Source organism: Cygnus olor, chromosome 7 (genome assembly GCF_009769625.2).
Source record: "Cygnus olor isolate bCygOlo1 chromosome 7, bCygOlo1.pri.v2, whole genome shotgun sequence".
Taxonomy (NCBI): Eukaryota; Metazoa; Chordata; class Aves; order Anseriformes; family Anatidae; genus Cygnus; species Cygnus olor.
The window spans coordinates 621,156-642,397 of record NC_049175.1 but is presented as its reverse complement, the minus strand read 5'-3'; the positions used below and the strand labels follow the sequence as shown (position 1 = coordinate 642,397).

Below are 21,242 nucleotides of genomic sequence, written 5' to 3'. Positions count from 1 at the left end.
AGGGAGCATCTGTACTGGAGCGTCCCACGGTTGTGAAGTAGAGTGTGACAGTGTTCAGAGTGAACCATAAAGATCCTTACAGTAGATGGAAGCTGAAGCTACAAGGTGAGGAAATGAGAGTATGGGTGTTAGAAAAAAATGCCTGTTTCTAGGAAATGAATGGGATTCAAAGAAACAGTGGACATACTGAGTTGCTAGTAGGCTTTTGGGTGCTAATGAAATGGAAAATACTGCATTAAGGGGGTACTGCATCTCTCAACTCGTGTTGCCAGAGAGAGAAAATCAGACAGAGAATTGATGGGTGACCAGCAAGGATGGACACACATGGTATGAGGAATGTGAGAAGGTTGGATTATAACAGGTTAGATGGGAGAGACAGGCTTTGGGGGTAAAATGAAAATGAGATAGGTAAGATACAGATAGCAAGCAGCAGATACAAAGGTTTGTAGCACCTTCTTGTGCCTTGGAGTGGAATCTAGGTCTCTGAATCCAAAGACTTTGCTATAAGAAAATGCCTAAAACCTTCTGGCAATGCTTTTTCCTTTTTGTATTTCTTCTACACCAAGAACTACCACAGAGTCGTTATAATTTATGGTTGGGTCAAGGATGCCTCTGTGGCAGAGCAGACACTGATAGCACTGCCCGTATCAGTGCAATGATTATGTAATGGAATTCCTCCTTTAGGATGCTGTTGAATGTGGAAGTCGGAGACAGGAGGAGGGACTCACGCAGAGATGTGTATGTGCATATGTTGTACACCATCACATTCAGATACTTTGAGGGTTGTAAAGACAAGCACTGAAAGGACTTAAAGTATCAGAATTAATTTTGCCTATGCAACCTTAATGCATCCCCCTTACAAAGAACACTTTTGGACTTACATGGGTCATGAAAATACAGGGGAAAACATTCATTTTCCAAAACTTGTTCTTACAATTCTTCCCTCTATACGTGTTTTACTGTATTACTGTAAGGAAGAAAACATGCTACAGATCAAAGATTTTAATCTACTGGTATTAGTTGAATTTTTGGAACCCAACGATGTGAGTTAAGCTGGCCTTGTTTATGTATTAATTCTTGCTGGTGTTACAGAGTGGTATGTGCAATTTGAAGTCTTGAAGTACTGGATCTTGGGAGCTCAGCTTGCTGTCTTTGCAAGGATTTTTTTTCCCTGTCTTTGGGGAGTGAGTTGCAAGAAAGTCATACCTTGAATTGTTTCCTGTATTTTGTCCTTTGGTCTTCTCTTCTGTGATAATAGCATTAGCGTTTTGGCCTAAATGATGGCAAAACTTTGCTAGGATACAGGGAGCAAAAAACATAAATCTAAGTGCTTTTAAGGAAAAAGGAAGTGGAGAGGTTGAGGGTGGGAGGTCCTGTGAAACAGCTTAATATAGGACTTGTGAGTCAGTAATTTCCTCTTTCCTTTCGCAGTTTTCTCGTCCAGATGGGGTATTTTCTTTTCCCTTCTCAAGCCAGCCTTTTTTTTTTTTTTAAGGGAAAAAAATGCAAAAATAGTATGCAGTGGCACAGGTGTTTTTCAGGCCATAAAACTGACAGGAAGAGCAAAGAGACAGGAATCCTCTACTGGAGCAGCAGATCATGCAGCTCATGGCATAAATGCTGCTCAGATCCCTCTCCTAATCCATCTACTGCTTACCTAGACAACCCAAAACACTGGCCACCTTGAGTTGGGCTGTGAAGAAGAGTGCCTCTTTAGAACATACTCTGCTGTAGTAGCTAATATGCGAAGTTGTTAGACAGGACAAGTTACTGTGAATGATTGTAAAGAAATCCTTTTAGATTCAAGACTGAAGCAATAGTTCAGGGAGGTCTGACTCCTTTTTCATCTCAGTGGCATATTACCACAGAATCTTTTCAGTAGTTACATTTTGCAAGTGTAACTTTTTATAATGAGGGAAAAAAATCCCACATTTTCTATTATTGTTTTCTACATCAATGATTTCATGTTATTTTCCCAGGAGGATTGCTCCTTTTTAAATTTGTATTTGTAGTGATTTAAATTTGGGGGCTCTTACTGGAGCTGCTGTGTTTTCTGCAGACTTGTTACATTAGTCCTACTTGTGTTGAACTAGCTGATGTAGCTCAGCAGCCCTGTGATCTGGTGCTTTTTTCTGAATCAGTCCTGAACAAGAATCTCCTGTGTTTCATTCGGCACTATAATTAAAGCAGACCATTTTTTCCATATTACTTAGTTCAAATCCATGTCTTCACTTAGGAGAGACCAGGGAGATTAACAGTTCACCTGGTCACTTATTTTTTGTTAAAACAAACAAATGCGTTGCCTCTGCTCTGTTACAAAGCCACCTTTTTGGAAGACCACTGCTGGCAACCTGCATCCTTTGTTTGGGTTGTCCGCTTTTTCTGTAATGATGTAGCAATTCATTTGTACGTCATGCTTAGAGTTTTGTTTGGTATTTAAATGCTATTTTGATTTATTTAGCTCTAGGAAATGTCTTTTCCGGAAGGGAAGAGGCAGCCATTGCATCCAGAAGCTTACTACTTGGAATAGGCAGCATACAGATGTAACGAGAAGTGGGACAGAGCAAGTATCGGTGAGGCTGCCTCGTGACCAGTGGCTTGCTGTGCCTTTCCAGCTCTGTGGGCTGTGCAGAGATGTTTTTGAGCCTCCTGTCTTTTTAAGGAGGGTGGAAGGAGGGCTGGTGAGTTGGCTGTGGGATGTGGCTTCAAATCTTCTGGAGCAGAAAGTCGGGATGGGAGACAGGCACAGATTTTTCTGGTGGATTAAAAAAAAAAAAAAAAACACAACAAAAAACAAACAGGAAATGAGTCATGTTCCACTGCCTCTGTTAGCAACACTGAAAGGAAAAAGTTGATGGATACATGGTTTCCATACTAAATAACAAACACAATAGGTAGCGAAAGGTGTTAAGGGCTGGAAGCAAAATTTAGGCAGAACTGGGAAAACTGAAGTGAAGAAGGACTTTTTGAATGTTTTAGAAAGAAACTTATAGGAGATGTTGATTTGTAATTGACCTTTTCATTTTGCACCCAGCATTGAATTCAGCTGTTTTTAAGCTCTAGATAGCTTGACTGTGCCAAAAGTTATTTTTCAGGATCAAACAGAAAAATGGCATTTGCTGGAGGCCTTTTTGTAAAGTGTTCTGCCTTTTATCTCATCTGCATAACATGCATCAATGGGAGGTGCCTGCTGTGTCTATTCTCCCCCTTGACTCCTTAATTAGTAAGTAACTATTTTTAGTTATTTGTCAGTACTATTTCAGAGAGGTAAAAACAGGTGGGTTGAGCAGAACACAGATTACTCTTTGTAGATAGTTAAACTGAATTCTCATCAATAAGAGGAGAGAAACAGGAAAACAGTACCTTATGTGCAGTGCAGGTCTTTGTCCTTTCTTAGTACTTGTGGGTGGATCCCACGCTGTTTCCTTTTTTTTTACAGGACCTGCTAAAACCTTGGTTTTCCAAGTAGGTGTCACTGCATCGTGTCACAGATTTACTGGGAGTTTGTGTGCAGTGGAAGGGGTAGCTGTAGCTGCAGTGTTTGTACCTCTGCTGCTTCAGAGGGGGAATAAAGGGTCGGGCAAGTGGGGCCATCTTCAGTTACAGCCTGTGTTGAAAAGGAGGAACTCATCAAATACCCATCATATTCAACTTCTTAGCATTAGGTAAACACTGTAAAACTCACCAAAATGCTGAGTGTTTCACTGATGTTTTGATGTATGACCAATTTGAGCATCTTTGGCTCATTCAGATTGAGTGCTTTTGGCCGTAGCCCCTGGGTAAAGTGCCAAAAGACCTTTTTTTATGTCCTGACAAAATGATGTCATTGATATTTGGTTGTTGACAGCATCGAATGACTCAAAACCATTGCATGAGCTTCTGCCATTTCAGACATAGTGGTGATCTCATTGTCAGGCCTATTGGAGATATCCTTCAGCTTAATACTTTAACAACTGTTGAATCATCCAGAATTGTTCTAATAAATGGAGAGATTACTTGACGCAAGTGAAGCCCTTACTTCTAACATCAGGGAAATAATACTAGCTCTTCTTAGAGTATGTAGATATCTGTGTTTTCTAGTTGTCAATACAATAAAAAATAAAATCAAGTAAGAGTACCTCTGAAGATGGATAGCAGAATATTTAATCTATTTCAGGGCCACCTGTAATTGCAAGAGATGACTTACTGGCTATGCAAGGCTTTTTAATTGGCGAGAGGGTCATACATTTGCTATCAAGGTTTTCAGATGTTAGAGGGGAAGTCAGCAGGCACACTGACAGGGGTTTTGGCTTTAGCTTTGTCAGTAGTTCTGTCCAGGTCAGGACAGAAAACACTCATGTCTGTGATAGGAATAAGGAAATGACTTGCTTAGCCCACACTAACAGTTTGGGGTGGATGAAGAGATATCAGAACCTGTAAGAGGGTTTTCAGAGTATTTCTTTCTGTCAGTCAGCTAAGTAACCTCTTCTAGTATTTTTTAGGCATTTTTGTCTGTTTTTTATATATATATGTTTTATATATATGCTGCTTTCTTAATTCTGTAAAACAGCTTCTTGAAAGCATTGGCTTCTGCAAGCTTCACATCCTGCATTAAGGAATCAGATTTGATGGCAAGTTCAGATGAGCAGTACCCCAGTAAATGGCTAATTCACATAGCTGTTACAGTTGCTTCCACCACCAAGGGAGGAGTGTCTCTCTAGTAAACTACAGTTCCTGAAAAACAGTTTCTAAAAACAAGGTGTTATATTCAGATCATAATCTTGCTGATAAAATATTAGGCAGAAACATATTCTGCAGTGCAGGCAGGCTACTTAAAGTAAATGCAGGCTTTTGGTGGGGTTGAGGAATAACATGGAATTTTCTAGAGCTATCCTTGAGAACTGTGACAGAGCAGACCCAGTTATCTGCACATTGTTCAGGCAGATGGTGGCACTTTTTTAACCGGCTCTCCAGTTATGTTCTTTTTGAACAAAATCCAGTGTTATCTCATTTTGTACTAAAATTTATTTGCTGTTTTGTTTGTCCGAACCCTTTGTCCTTGTTCAGAAAGTGAAGAGAGGCTAGAGGTCTGTGCTGTGGCCTGCACTCTACCCTCACTTCACGAGTGTGCATCGTGCGAGGGCAGCTGTGCACCGGTGCTGCTGGCCTCGTATTGGAGAGGACACGTTGGCCGTGGGTGGCTTGAGAGCTGCTTTGGCAGCCTGTTGACATTACTTTGTCACTTACAGATCGAAAGGCCTGGTGTTGCCCACACACCTTTTGTCACACCTGTGGTGCTGGGCTCGGCTGGCACAGAGCAGGCCTGACTGGGTTTCTCAGCTTGTAGCATTGATACTCCCTCATGTTGTGAGGTACAGCAGGCCTCGGCCGGGCTGCCTGCACCTTTGTTGTCCCTAGTGCTTGAGCTGGTAGGCTATGGCCCCAAATGTAGAGATAATTTCAAAATAATCATTATCTCTCTATGTTCTCCCAATGATCAGGTGTCTCTAGTTTGTGCTCTGTGCATTTTGTGGTTGAGGTACCAGATACTGGCCTCTGTGACAGGTGTGGTCGGCCTGTGGTGTCACCGTTTATAAATAGCTGTAAAAAACAAAGGTGTGCTCCTAGTTGGGCTGAGCTGTGTGCTGGAATTATGCCTGTGGGCCAGGACTGGTGTGGTAAGGGATGCTGGCCAGGAGCTGAGGGGCACTGGGAGTGATTTGTAATACTGGGACTGGAGTAGGAGAGGTTGTCCTAGATCAGTGTTGTGTGTTGGCTTGCTGAGGAGGGAATGGAGGAGAAAAGGAAGTTAGTGAACTGTAGCTGGTGTCTTCTTTTTTTCTCATCAGCAAATTCAGTCAGTGTGTATTAATTAATGAATGAGGTAATTTTTGCTACCTCCTTGGCTTGTATTATCTCGAAGTCTCAGTGATATGGCATGAGACGTTAGATTTTTGCATATGTGCTGTTGGATGAATACAGTGCAAACTAAGGGAAGAGAAGTCTTTTCACAAACATGTCTGAATAGAATATATTTAGAAACCAAAGGCACCTTTGTGTAGCCATTGTTACTTAAGAATGATGGTTTACTTTGTAATGTACTGGAGAGAAATAATTCTACTGAAGAGTTCCTATTTCTTTATAGAAACATAATACTCTGTCCTCTTACATATGGCCTTTGTGTACTGTGCTTCATTGCCATCTATCTACTCTCATTCCTCCATTTCCCTTCTTATTCTGTCGTTTGTCCTCAAAGCTAAAAATAAAATTTATTTAATACTTATAAAACCAGGGATTCTGTTTCTGGTACTGGAGAACAAATTTGTGGTTGGAATTATTTCATCCAAGCCGAAATTTTGTCTGCTTTCCTGCAATTCCTTGTGTGCTGTAGTTGAAAGGATATTGGCTGTGCATTAGTGCATATGTGGCTGGAAAGGATATGTGGAAGTGAGAGGCAGAAGCTGATATTTTCTTTCCCTGTGTTTTTTAAGACAGAAACTAAATATAGTGAGTGTTAAACAGATGGCTATGTTGTCTTGTAATAAATATTTGAAGAAAATTAAATTATGTCCTGCCTGTTTGCTGACGACAGTTTCAGCCCCCATAGTAACAGCAGTAATAATAATAGGAGGATTTACAGTGTATTTATTTTTTAATTCTCAAAGTGAGGTACCTAGGAAGGTCATGTAAGGAGATTTTTTTAATGTGGGAAAGATCAAGTGATACGCTTGAGGTCATCCAGCATGTCAGTGAGTCTCTTGAAAGAGAATGCAGGTCCCCCAGACAATGTTTCCATTTTAAACCATGCTGACTTGCAAGATACTTATTTGAGCATTTCCTTCAGACCTTCATTGTTTGATTTTTTTTCTTAATTTCCACCTCATTTTTTTTTAAATGTTAACTCAGAGGTGATAATAAAAAATAGACATACATTCCTGTCCTGTGTACTTGATCAACAGGCTTGCTATGAAAGCCTACACTGAACGCCCTCCTGGAGTTTTGTTGTGAAGAAGAAAAGGTGGTGGATGCCAGAGAGGTGATGAAGACTCAGCTGAAATGAGAGATTTTATTTATACAGCTGAGGTTCATCTGGTGATATTAATAGAGTACAGGCATTTCTTTTAGATAGATGGGGTGGATTTTGTATTTAGCTGAGGTCAGTGTACTACTCTTTCCAGCACGAGCCAGCAAATCCTGTTGCCGTTTAGCTGTTCACATGCATTACCTTATCTTTACTGGGAGGACTCTTCTATTTTCTTCTGTAAAGCTTTCTGATGTTGCTAGATCAAAAGCTCTATGTGAGAGATAAAGGATGAAAGTGAGGACTGTAATATATCACTCAAAGGCGAGAAAATTTGACAGTGAAATGGATCCATGGCAACAGAAAAGTTAATCTGGCCCCTACCTAGTCCATCCTCTTTTCTCAGGAGTCTGCAGAGGCGGTACAAAAGGAAGTTGTGGAGTTTGTGCTCCAGTAACCTATTTCACACCAACTTTCAGTGAGGTTTCTCTGTTCTCTGACTGGAAGTTGTTGTTTCACAGGAGGTAGAGTGGAATTGGCTCATACCACATGACCATTTATGCAATGGGAGTAGTTTGCTTGCTTTATTGCATTAGAGTGTGTAATTGGGAATGTGTCTGGCTTTTTTTTTCCTTTTTTTTTTTTTTTGTTGGTAGGGAGAGAGCAAGACCTGGGATTCTTCAGTGCCTCTGTAAAAATTTGTCATCTGTCCCAGCTTAAAGATATATTAATAACATCCTGATCTCTTATATGCGTGGTTGGTCCTGTTGCCTGGATACTAACATAAAGTGATTAGAAATCGTTAATGTAAAAGGAACAAAATGAGTCATAAAAGTACCCAGTTAGGCATGTTTTGCCCACCATGCACATCAGTACTTGGTTCTTTTGTTTGCTTGTTGCAGGTTGTGCTCTGCTGTAATGCTGCACTAGGCTTTTTACTAAACTGCAAGAATAATGCCCGTGATATTTTCTGCCAGCTTTCGGGATTCTTTTGCGGATTCTTCCCTGTTGTTTGAAATACATCCATATCCATTTTTCTCACATCATTTGTACCCTTCCCAAATACATTACCTTGTCTGTGTGTCTGATCAAAAGCTGTCTTGTCTTTTTAACTTCTTTCAATATGCAATTGTGGTTTTAGTTTCAGTGCGCTTTATTACTCTTTGTGGCAAATACATAACCACTTTGTCACATAAAGGAGTGTTAAACATCTCTACAAAAGTCCCTTGTTTTTTAACATCTCCCTGGGGTCTTGTAATGCATTTGTTAGGGCTCTGGAGAGATGTCACTTTCTAACCTCGTTTCTGGTTCAGCTATTCTCTTTTCCATCATTTCCTACAGTGTTTCTGAATTCCTTTATGAAAATATATGCTCACTTACCTCTTTTTCCATGCTTTTTTCAAGCGTGGAAGAAAATACCTGACAGTTTTGGTGACGATTTTTCAGTTAATCCTCTGTTTCTTAAAGTTTATTCACATATAGAGGTGCTGTACTTTATTCCAAATGTGATTCCCCTCTCCCACCCAAGCTGTTCTAGTAGCACTCTATGATACTTTTGATTTAAGGGTGCAGTATCTAAAACAGTTTTTTAGTTTTCCTGACTTAACCAATTGCTAGCAGTTGGACCACAGTAACTGAGTTCTGAATTTGCTTCAGTTATAAAATAAATTGTTTGCTTAAACTGTATCTTTGTAGGCCTTTGGTATGAACTGACAAAGAAGGAAGAAGGAAAACAGTGATGCAGGTTTCCTGAATTCATGATGGTAAAGAATGAATTCATGGATTTCAGGCGTGTGAAAGTATTACTTGCTTGCTCTTGGAGAATTGTTGTGTTGTTTAGCACCAGTATTACTGTGAACGAGTGTTAAGTGTAGACATCTTACATGAGTGTGATTTGGTGATTAGGGAAAGGAATGTAGAAGGATTGTTTTGTGGTTAATATGCTCTAGCTGGGATTAGAAAATTTGACGTAGGTTCCCCGTTCTGCTTTTCACGTTAGCTTTGGTAATTTATTTTATTGCTGCTTTGGTTCTGTTTTTGTCAACTAGGATAAGACTTTTGTTCTAATGTGTTGTTTCAGTTTCTTTATAAAGGAATGTGGGACAGGGACTGTCTTCTATTAGGTATACAGAAGTCAGATTATATACACAGATACGGATGTGTGCCTGTGTATGTGTTTGGATAGATTTCATAATATATAGCAATCCTAATCTTGTCTGAAGCTTCTTGCTGTGTGCTATAATATAAATAGCAATGAGAATATAGCTGAAACAGAAATGATATGATGCTTTCTCAACAATCTGGTCATGAACTACAACTTCTTGTTTTAACTGTAGATGGTGTTTTTAGGTCTTGGCATAAATACCATATGATGGCTTTCCGAATTCATAGATCAGTGCACAAATGTATACAAGAAAAATTTATATCCATCATTTCATAACTTTATTTCTTTGATATCGTAATTCTTATTGCTATATAACCCAGTCTCCTTTGTGCCTTACTTTGCATCATAAAATGCACTAAGGAGAAATAGAGAAATGGATAGGATGAGAATGTCACATCCAGTCAGAGCAGTGATATATGTACAATACAGTGTTCTGTTTCCAGTAGTACCTGATGGTCAGTTGTTCTGGGGCAAGTGCTAAAATCTCCATTATGGACAATTATGCAATTAGGTGTGAGAGTTTCAGAAGCACTTCAGAGATTTAAGCACACACATCCTGCTGAACGGCAACGAGACTAAAAAAAAAAAAAAAAAGGCACAACAAAACGGTGTAAATGCCTATCTCCTTTGTGTTTGAAACTAAATTTATTTCTGTTTTCCTATGTTTTACTAGCTCTTAAAAAATATTGCTCTGATAATGGTTTACATAGGTATGCATGGCTGCTTCTTCTCTAATTCTGCCCTTCCATTTTAAATAACTTGACTTTTGATTTTACTGTGTTGTTATTGCTTAAAGTAAACAGCTTGTTTAGTCAAGATTTATTAGCTGCACAAATACTGAACAGAGAAGGCTAGCTAGCTAAGTGAGCAGGCTTGTAGAAAAGAAGCAGGTGGTGTAGAAGATCATACCTTCCTTGTACATGAGTCAACAATGCAAATAATGCATGTGAAGGAGCCCAGCGTTTGAGACACGTAATCTTTCTCTCTGGCATGAACTGGTAAGATGTCAGCTGGAATGCTGCAGATGGATTTGCACACCATACTTAGGAAAGATCAGGACCAACTGGAAATAGCTCATGAGAAAGCAATTGCAATGAAAAGCTGACCTACAAGAAAAGAAAGAGTCAGGATTGTTCAGGCTAGAGAAAGTAAATTATTTTAAAAACTTTAAAGCGTGCTGCAAAGAGAAGAACGGTTTTTCCTCTGTGTTCACACAGAGTAAGACCAGATGTAAAGGGCTTAAATTGCAAATTTAGAGTAGACTTTAGGAAAAGCTTTCCAGCAGTGCAAATAGTTAAGAAGTAGACTGAATTGACTAGGGACCTCCTGAAGTTCTGCCTTGGAAGATTTTAGCAGAGATAAAAGGCAAATGTGTCAGGAATGCTTTAGTTATCACTGATCCTACCAGAAAGAATTCCTTCCAAGCCTGTTCTGTGTGATTTTAAGGGTACCAAAATTATTTCTGTAGGGTTCCTTCGATATTAAGCATATTCTTTGCCATGATCATTTTCTTGAGGATTTCTCTCTCTGCTAAATACAGTTTCAGCCATGGTGGACTGAAACATATTGAAGATGGAAGTATGTTAAGAAAGTGTATGTTAAAGAATGCTACTATAAATAATGTAAATATATTTTCTAAATGCCTTGTTTACTTTTTATTTTTACCATACTGACCAAATGACTGACATGTGACATGAATTCTTTCAGGCTTACTACAGGTAATTCAGAGCTCATAATCAAAAGCCCTCTCTTTTTTTTTTTTCTTATTTCCTTCTCATGTGCTTCGTTGCTCTGGGTGCAAAGCGCCCAAAGGCTCTCTCTGTGTTAGAATCGTCTGTGCATTTTATCATCCTTACTGAAAGTTGTATTCAGTTGAAATTTTGTGTTTGCTTCCTCTTTCAAATATTTAATAACAAACCAAAAGAAAATAGATGCTAATCTTTGAGAGCTCCCCAAATACCCTTCTTCCATGCTCAGAACTGATTGGTAATTCCCGTTTTGTTTCTTTTTGCGTTTCCCACTTGTGACAGTACTTTGTTCTCCTTGCCTGCACAGTGACTTGAGTGGCCCTTTGTAAAGGACTTCACAAAATCTTTTGAGAAAGTTCCAATAAACAATGTGTTCTTGTATTCCTTTGCTCCACAGTTTTTTTTCCTAATCCTTGAAAGAATTCAGCTCCTTAACAGATCTACCTTGTGTTAAATTCATCTTGTCCCTGCATCCATGTTAAAATCTTCAGTGTTCACGTGCTGCAAATGATTCTTCTTCCCTTTGTTCTTGAAAAGTCTTGGGGTTTTTGCAGAATTTCCAATTTACAGTCTTTCAGTTTTATGTTCTTGTACCGAGGTGTTGCTGACAAATGGAAATGCAAGGTCGATATACAGTGGACGTTTTTCATTGGCATAGATTCATGCACAGTCCCACTTTTCTCCTGCCCCTGTACAACTGCGTGCATAGTGAGTGCCATTAGAAGCGTGCAGATTCACAATGAATTGAATCTAAAAATGAAAAGTAGCTCCGTCATCACAGCGCATAGCATCACAGGGCAGTGGTGGCTGCACAAAAGCGGTGTTCATCTGGTTAATGTGTGGGAAAGGAAGGGGAAGGAAGATAAATGCCTTGTTTTGACAGCGCTGTTGGCTTAACTGTGTATCGTACATAGCTTAAGATATGTCGGATTGTCTGGTTTGGTCTTGTCTTATTAAATCAGATAAGCTGAGAGTAGGAAATTCTCAACAGGGAGTCACAGAAATGTAAACACATTACCAGCAGCACTGAAAATCATGGTTAGCCACATGGAGACCCTGTCTTATTGTATCTTACTGAGAAGTGTATGTTTTAGAACGTTATTTCAGGCTATTTTTTTTTCTAACTTCTGATGCTGAGTTGGAAGTGAATCAAATATAGGTGAAGAAAGGACGCAACAAACAAGAACTAGAGATGTTAAAAATAGGGAAGGAGTATAAAAATTAGATATTTTCCATTTGTAGGGAGCTAATGGAGAGAATGCAGTCAAAAATGTTAACCTGAAGTCTGTTTTGGGGGAGACTGAAGCTAGAAAAGCACTAGTGTGCTTTGGGGTGGGTGGCTGTGCAGCAGATAAGTCAGTTTGCAGATGCATTGTGACAGCAAGTATCAAATTAATATGATTTCGGGTTATACAAATTAAAGAGGAGTTCCCTTCTTTAACAAGTTTGAGAATTAATTTGCCAAGACTGCAGGCCCAAAAATCTTGTTTCTAGACAGATGTAAACCAATTGAAGAGAGCTGAGGGAGAAATGACAAATGACTGCAGACTGAGGGACTGATGAGCAAATATGCTTTCCTTGCCTATGTGATAACCAGAAGTGCTGTTATGAGAAGTGATAACAGTCTACGAATATTTGAGAGGCACATACTTGAAAGATGAATACTTATTAATTTAATAAGGTAAGAAGGGATATAACTAGAAACAAGGGAATGAGATTATAAAATATATTAAAGTATGGCATAGTGTCCCCAAAGGAAAGGGTGGAAGAACATATATAATATACTCTGGTAGAAAGATTCAAAAAATAATCTAACATCAAAGAGTCAGCTTTCAGATGAAAATAGATTGGATAATTTAGTAAGACTCTTTCACCCATTTAGTTTCTGTTTGCTTTTGAGGTATTAAGGAAAGTTGGCAGCCTTTCTTAACTCTTTATTTTTGCATCCCTAATGCTTCCTGCTGATTCCTATCTACGTTATTGCATACCAATGCTAGATGCTGCCTTTCTTTAGAAAATATGTTTAAAAAAGGAGCATTAGAGCAAACAGTGTAAAAAGATAAAAGGGGAGGAGAAAGGTGAATAAGCTTTGTGAGTGACTTTCAATAGCATTATGTTGCTGCATACTGCCTAAAAGCTGTGGTTGGAAATGAATAGGAGCTAACTAGTATTCAGATATGGAGGTCTGGTTGCGCTGTTTTGTTTCTGATTTCATCTAGGTAAATGGTGGGGATGGAGCTCCCAGAGTGTGAGTTACTACTTGTGTTACATTCGGCCAGCCTGCAAGGGAAGGAATGGTAAGATCAGGAGTAAACTTTTTTAGCAGCAGAGAATTTTTCCGTGATGAACCAAACTGTGTCTTAAATTGCAGCCAGAAAGTCAGTTTGACTGCATCTGAGAGGATGGAGAGCTGCCCTAAGCTTCTTGTTTGGCTTGTGCCAAATTGGCCATGAAACTGAAAACCTTGTGCTGTGCCAGTTGCTTCTTTTTTGTATGGGCTGTCAGGTGCCTGGAAGGCTCTGGTGTGGCGAAGGGAGATGATGAGGAGTTACCCCATGAAGCAGCAGCCCACGTCGCTGACTCGTGAGAGGAAATACGTGGCTGTGCTTGGCATTTGCTGGCTGACTCCTGTTGGCTGGAAGGCAGCCCTGGAATTAATGTGAGGAGATTATGTAAAGAATTTGGGAAGTGTACCAGTTTGGGGGGTTTTCCTTTATAAAGCGTAGAAATGGAACCTTAGTTTTCAAACAGCGCTAAGACAAAGCTAATTTATGATGCTACATTGCATTTCGGTACATGGTCTCTACACGGATCTGTACAAGGATTTAAGCTGCTGTCTGAGCTCCAATATACAGAAGGCTTAATCTAAGGGGGTGTTTTATCTCTTCCATTATGAGGAAGAGTCTTCATGTGAAATTTAAAGCCAGGTTCTGAGTGCCATGATGCGTACCATCATGGAAGTTTTAACTCTGACTAGTGAACTGTCAACTCTTAAACAAGCCAGGAGGTTCTTACCGTATTCTTTCCCTTCCTGCTTTACATTTTACATAATTCAGGATCACTTTCCATGACTAAGAAATACAGTCGTTACTTCTACTTGCTGGGTTTTAAGGAGGCACAATAATGTGCACAACCATCTCATTGAATAGTACAAGTTTAGAACAAAATATGATGATTTGTTCAATGCGTGTGCAATGATCTTTATGCTCACATAAAGTAATCTTTGATCTTTCTTTTCCATCTATCTCCAATCCAGACTCATTTTGCTTTTTTTTTTTTTTTCCCCAGCTGGAGGGTGCAGTTGTGAGCCAGGCATTGTTGGCTTTTGCTCTGTGTGCTGGCTTCTGAACAAAGGTGCTGCTGAAAGGGTGAGTATTTAACTTCCATCCTCTTTGATGTAGATTTATGTTCCTAGGAACTGATAAATTTAAACTCACCAAACCTGTCACCTTGAAGTGTATCTAGGTTTGCAGTGGAAAGAATCTAATCTACCAGCTCATAAAGGTTTGAGCATCAGCCATCAAAGCACTGTCAAATTCTGGTTTAGTGTAAATTGTGTGGCATTCTGGAGCACCACAGACCAGAGAAGCTGAAAGGTGAGCATCTCTCGCCTCTGAATTCACAGATCTGCATTTAGAGCAACATGAATCTCAAAGACCATGAAAATAAACAGTAATGCAAATATGATTCCTACTGAGAGACCAGTATGGAAAAGGATGGCTATGAGGGGTGCTTGACTACCCGTTTGATACATAGTTCTATGAATTCTACATCAAATCTGACATCTAACACATCGGTTGTCTTCTGAAACTGACTGAGGTACCCAAGCATTACTTGAAAGAAAATGAAAAAGAAAACAGGCTTTTATCAACTAGAAAAGGCTACTTATGAGATGGGGGATAAGTTTAATGCTGTTGCACAGCCAAGACAGAGAAGGGGCTGTTAGTAATTGAGCAGGAATTTCTAGAAATATTTCCCTTGAGTCAGAGAAATACTGAGTGTGCCAGACATGGGAAGGTGCAGCGTGGGGGTGAGGATGTCGTTTTACAAGTGTTTTCAATTGGCAGTGAATAAATTAAAACAACAGAGGATTAGCACAGAAAGGAACTTTTGAAAACATCTCAGAGCTTTATGGTTGTGAAATAGTGTTTTGTAGATTTTGTAGATTAATATCTACACACAAACAAAACTGTGTATATAGAATGGTATTAGTACCTTAAGGAAGGGTAGATGAAAGTAAATATGTGATGCCATAAAGTCTGTATTGGTCTGTTTTTCATATGACTGCATTAACCGTCAGAAATGGGGATGCATAATGTTTGAAGTTCATTCTTCAAGAGAATCCATAAAACTTTATGCTGTTAGGTATTATGTGTGTATTGGTCTTCTGCAGACAATTTTCTTTATTCGTGGTCTTTATTTAAAAACATGGGTGTTATCTGCTTGTACCCATAAAAATGCCCTGCACTGGAGTCATTAGCTTAATATTTTAGGATCTGAAGAGAGTAATGGGTAAAACATTCTAGAAACTTCCAACTAGTAGCCTAAAGAGGCTTTTTATACACAATAAAGTATATAAAGTAAATATCTTAATTTTATGAAGAAAAATATCTGAGAATGTTCAAGATTAAAAGCAAATATTTTATATTCCATTAGAAAGCTGGACTCTCGGACTTGAAACTTGCATTTCTAGTTCTTGAGGAACTGAGGTATACTGAGGTAGATTGAAATTTGGTCTGTTACTGATATTGTTTCCTGTAGTAAAGCTTTTAATAGAGATGTTTAAAGTCTAGAAGGTATTATACTTTTTCTTTTTTTCTTTTTTCTTTTACTTTGCTCATTTCAAAAAAGCCTAGTAAGTTTCAGGGCATACCTTTGAAATCTTGAAAGGCAAGGGAAGATTCTCATCCTGTTTTTGTGCATAGATAAATATGCCAGGTGGAGCAAAGTGTTGTTCTGTGATTCCTTTACTCTACATCATCTATCAGAAAAGCCCTCCTGACTAAGGGGACTTAGAGTCTCTTAACAGAAGGACGCTAAAATAAGTAGTGTACTGCATAAAACTCACAGCTAGTTCTGTGTGTCAGAAGGCTGTCCCTGGCTGACATTTGGCACAACAATATGGATTGGAGTTGCCAGTTGTGGTCAGCATGTTTCTTCTGTCAGGAAGCGGTGAAGAGCAATCATGAGGAATATCACATGCAGAAGGACTTGCATGCAAGCAAGATATGAACTTAATAGCAAGAGATGGCAGGTAGATGTGAGGATCTGGCCTAGAAGGAGTTGTAGTTATGAGGTTGTAATTTTATTAAATAATCATAAGGAGTAATTCTCTGTACCTGAGGGGTTGTTGAGAATAGTCATTTCCAGCAAGGTCTAGTTCAGCAATTCCCATGGTACTTTTGAGGCTAAATATCTTTGGTGTTTTTATGTTTAGCAGCTAAATCACGCAAGACTCAATGGTATGACTGAGTTGGAGGTTACATGTTTTTTCTCTAAAGCTTGCTGTTGCATACAAGGCCCTAAAACCAATCAAAGCTTATATGTTGAAAAGTGTTAGGGCACTTATTAAGGATACTTCGGTTTTTGTTGTTGTCCTCTCAAAAGGAATGGATTTATAAGGAAAGGAAAGGAACTCACACAAAAAATCAATTAGAAAAAAAACGAACACCCAGCTTCTTTAACTTTATTTCTAAATGCACTTTTTTAAAAGACAGAGTTTTGGTGATCTCAATCAAGGTGCTTTTTTCCTCTTGTCATTTCTCTCATCCTGTTGAATGAGTTAATGTATGCCTTCCATGATATTTGTGTAATTGGCTAAGCTGTGGAGATGCAGTAAGTTTGCATGGCTAACGAGAGCAGTATACAATGCAAAAGTGGGATCTGTTCATCGAGCAGCCTACTTAGTGAAACCTGTTTCAGATCTGCGGCGCATTTTTGAGTGTGAGGATAGGCGGGAAGTAAAATGAGAGTCTGAGGCCTTTCAGGAACAGGCATAGTGCAGGCTTTCCTTAATCTTGATGAGGCCAGAGGTATAGAATATTTCTTCACTTGGAAGAAAATGTTGGATTCAGCAATGTAGTTTTAGGCATTGAAAGGAGCTGATGGTTCATCCCTGATGTTCCGGGGTATCTGTTTCTTTGTGCTCTGATTTATGATGGAGGAAGGCTTGAACACTGCCTTTGATGCATGTGGAAAGTGTAGAGGGATCTTTGGACTCCGTACGTTAACGCATTACCTGCTGCTTTTCGTTTTGTGTACCCAGAGAACTGATGGTTGGAGGTGGCTGTAAGAACACGTACTGCAGGACTCAGCCTCCTTTTCAGATCATCACCCAAACCAGAAGCTCAGGCTTTCTGAACCAGAAGTTCAGACCTCTGTTTTAGAAATAAGGAGTTTGAACATGAAGTGCTTTTCTGAGGAGCTGTAGGCACACGGGGCTGAATTATCAGTAACTGCCTGAAGCAGGCTCTTTCTGTTGAGGGATTTTTTTAAGTAGACTGATCTCTCCCTCTCCAGTAAGTAGCAGCATCGTTGCGATTCCTTTCAGATTTGCTGGCTTTTGTGGACTAGAGTACATGGGGTGGATATTGCACTGAATTTGGTGTGTCTCCAAAGCTGGTAGGATTGTTCCCAGCTGTCAGTGACTCACAGTAGCCGAGTTGCCTTCTCAGAGTTCAAGTTAATGGAATTTGCTGTTCAGTTCCCCTTGAATTGGCTGGCAGAGATGGAATTTCCCGTGAACTAGGAAAGGCAGGAGAAATTCTTCAAAGTACAAGCTTTGAATTTGTGTTGCATCTGAAAAATTGCTAAGAAGTGCAGTCCTTCCTCATCTGGATGAGAGTAGCTCCTTGCCAACAATCTTGCTTTCAGGCGTTTCATTTTGTTCTGTCTAAATTCCTACACTGTGCTTTTTGCTGAACATACCCAGTTTCCAGAAGCGTGTTAAAAATGTGATAAATGTGTATTACGTGATTGTTGTCCTATTTCTTCTCCACGTGGATGGCAAACTTTATCTGGATTTAGAGGTTGTATTCTGTCAGCAGGGTAACTACTTAGTTTGCTATGTCAAAGAAAAGGGGTACAAATAGCACCAAGGGAATTCATTTGTGGAATTAATGTATTATTTACTAAGCAATAAATGAAGTTCAGCTTTTTTGCTACTTGTTCATTTTTACCAAGCAGGTTATCTGTACCTTTCATGTTAATACGAAGGGATATCTGAAGTAGCTGGGGAATACCATGAAGAATGGGGACCTGGGTTCGCATGTCGATTTTGACTGTTCTGGTAGCGTGTGATTCCACCAGGGAGCCTGCTGGGCTCTGGTATAGCTGCATTCGGTTGTAAGCAGTGTTCAGTGTGGCCTCTTGAACAGTGAAGAATCAGTAGGATGGTTTGGATTTCATTTAGTTTCTTTAAAGTAAGCTGTTATGTGACTGAAAACCACTCATTTGCCAAAAGAAATAAATCTTCTGAAGCTTATTTGCCTTGTTGGTGCTCTGTTTTAGAGTATCAGAACATTTGGAGCAAGTTCAGACTATTGCTGGTAATGAGTCAGTATCTGACTAGCCCACATTTGTGGCTTGGTTATACTGCATGCAGGGCCTTGTTTCCTACTTGTTGTCTGTGGTTTGTACCTGCGAACCTTGGGAATGTGTATGAAAAGTATTTTCCAGTTTGCAATGCCATGTGAAAATGTGAAAAACATAGAAAATAGAGTGTTTTCTACCCAATGTTTCAGCTTTTCCATTTTCATCAATCTGTTAGGGTGAAAGTCCAAGACAGAGTACGAAGATGACATTTAGTTCACTAATCAAATAATCAGAGAGGGAAGAGGTAACGAACACAAATTTAGGAAGGCTAAGGAAAGCTAAGGAAGAATAGTCTGAGAAGATTAAATGCGTATCTGCTTCAGAGTGGACGTACATTTTTCCATTAGACAGCACTACATCACTGCAAAGACTAGCGATGGCCCTTTGCTTCTTTTTGGTTCTATATTTGCTTCCTTCATATGCCCTTTTGTAAGCAAGACCTGCAAAATTTTCTGTCTTCAACTGAACCACACTAGTACTGGTTTGCCATGTTGATAATTGCTCGTGAAACTGCTCCGTTCTCTGGTATCAGTCTCTTATCCCAGGTATGCTTGGTTTCTTCAGCTTTTAATGCCCGTTGGTCAACTCATACAGCCAAGACAGGGATTTCAGATATGTTTGGCTACATATCCAAATATTGCTTTAGATGATTAACTGTGGCTATGCTTCTAGTCACACTAAGAAAGCAACATTTCTGACTACTTACGTATGTGATGCATCAGGTTTCGGGACTTTATCAAGGGACTTCATTTTCCCTGCCCTAAATATTTCTGCTGAGATGGGAAGCTGATAAGTTAACCTTGGCCCCAGCTGACTAGGTCTTCCCTTCATAAATTGGATAAGTTTTAGTATTCCGTTTTTTCTAAGATCTTTCCTGTTAAGAGGATCTTTGAAAGTTATATCCAAGTAATGAGACTGAAAGTAACCAATCTTGGGGCTATAGGGGATGACATTTATTGTGACATAATGACCCTTTTGGGGTCCTTTTCTCCATCAATACAAAGTACCCATCTCAGCGTCTGGTAAATCAGCTTTCATTTTTTGATATATCTGCCACCACAAGCCAATGTTTTCCCTTGAAACAGCCATTCTACCTTGCACTTTGTTTTCTGAAGGCTTGTGGAGGGTGCGGGAACTTCTGTGCATTGACTGCTGAAGACCTCTTTGCCCAGGTGCATTGGGAAAGGTGAAATTAAAATTTTAAAGATAGGAAGTCAATATGTAGTAAACTAAGGTATCTTAAATCATGCTCTTGGCTTCTCAATCAGAGATAATTTAACCTGGTTTTGCTGTTCTTTAAGCTTCCTTTTCAAATGCTCTGTATTAATCCCCCAAATGAAAGCTCCCTCTGTGTACATGAAGGAGTTTTGCTAACGATCTCCCCTATTGATCTCAGTGGTATGATTGATCCAGCAGTAGTCATACAGTAAATGCAAAAGCTTGTAGTGTTTACCACTTAGATTTTCTCAGCTCGATGTTGTGGCACTGACTTTGATATTGTTCAGAGTCCTAAGAGCAGTTTTTACTAGAGGTCACACTGTAGTTAACATCAAACTGATTAGAGTAGCCTATTATAATTGGTCTGAGAGTTGTACTATAGTCCCTCGAAATACACAACAGATGATAATACTGAAAATACTGCGTTGATACCATACTGTTACCTGCACTTCAAACTGCAGTTCTGTAGTCTCTTTAAAGGCAGTGAAAAGGCTACAAGAGGGACAGAGGGGTACCCACCCAAACAGCAAGTAGCATGGTAACATAAGTAGCACAAGCAGTACGGTGACATACAAACACAATTCTAAGTTTAAAAGTTTGAAACTTTTTTGAGTATGTGACAAAGGTGAAATAATATATTTTGGAATTAGTGAATGCTTCAGCACAGGTAGTTTAAAACCTCCTTTTTTACATTTCTTCATCCACACAAGAACAAAGTTATTCAGAAGAGCTGAACAGAAGCAAACCTAAACTGCAGACAGGAGGTGCTTTTTGTTATGCCTTGATTTGTCTGGGGAATTCATGGCCATGCTTGTTCTTAATTTTGAGGTGTAGATAGCAATCAGTGGGACTGGGCATGCATGACTAATGGAAAGGAAAGGGAAAAAAAAAAAGGAAAAACAAGCACTAGATGGAAGAGGATAAGAGCTCATACAGTACAATGTGTCCGTCAGTTTCTAAATACTGATTATGTCCATGAATATTTTAATTTAGGATTTCTTGAAACTTTTCAAATAGAAAGGAGTGGCTTGCTCTCAAACTGTCCAATATTTGAGCAAGATAAACTCCTGCTCTGACTTATTATCTTCTGTACTACCATAAAGTCTCCTGATATTCTGAGCTAATGCAATCATTAACTACCAGGGAAACAATGCATTGAAATTCACCCTCTGTTTCTAGAAGATGCTTTTGAGTGGAGGGGGAGCCCCCACAGAAGACTCTGGTTAATTCAGTATACCTTGTTCTCTGTTCGTTGTTTCCTCTCAGTCCTGTAATTTATAACTTTTGTTCTTCCTGACGATACTGATGGTGCAGAATTCCAAATCCTTCAGTCATTCTCTCCTTCCCATTCCCTTCTGGATTCATCCCAGCTGACTGCTGCAGTCTAATAGAGGAAATCTCAGCCAAACTGTGTAATCTTATATTTTGGAAATTGAAAATTAAAATCATATGTTTCAAGTGACAAAAGGAGTAACTCCAAATTACAGTACCTGAGCTGTTGCTCAAGTGTCCAGTTCTG

At 39.3% G+C, this 21,242-nt stretch overlaps 1 protein-coding gene across 2 annotated transcripts in view; it reads left to right on the top strand.

Annotated features, from left to right (window-relative positions):
- Nucleotides 1-21,242, top strand: part of NDST2 (N-deacetylase and N-sulfotransferase 2) — a 135,399-nt gene that overhangs the window by 12,361 nt on the left and 101,796 nt on the right. For both annotated transcript variants that reach the window (XM_040564463.1, XM_040564468.1), the window contains exon 2: nucleotides 14,201-14,280. The gene's annotated coding sequence lies outside the window, so the exon portion shown is untranslated. The remainder of the gene's footprint in view (nucleotides 1-14,200; nucleotides 14,281-21,242) is intronic.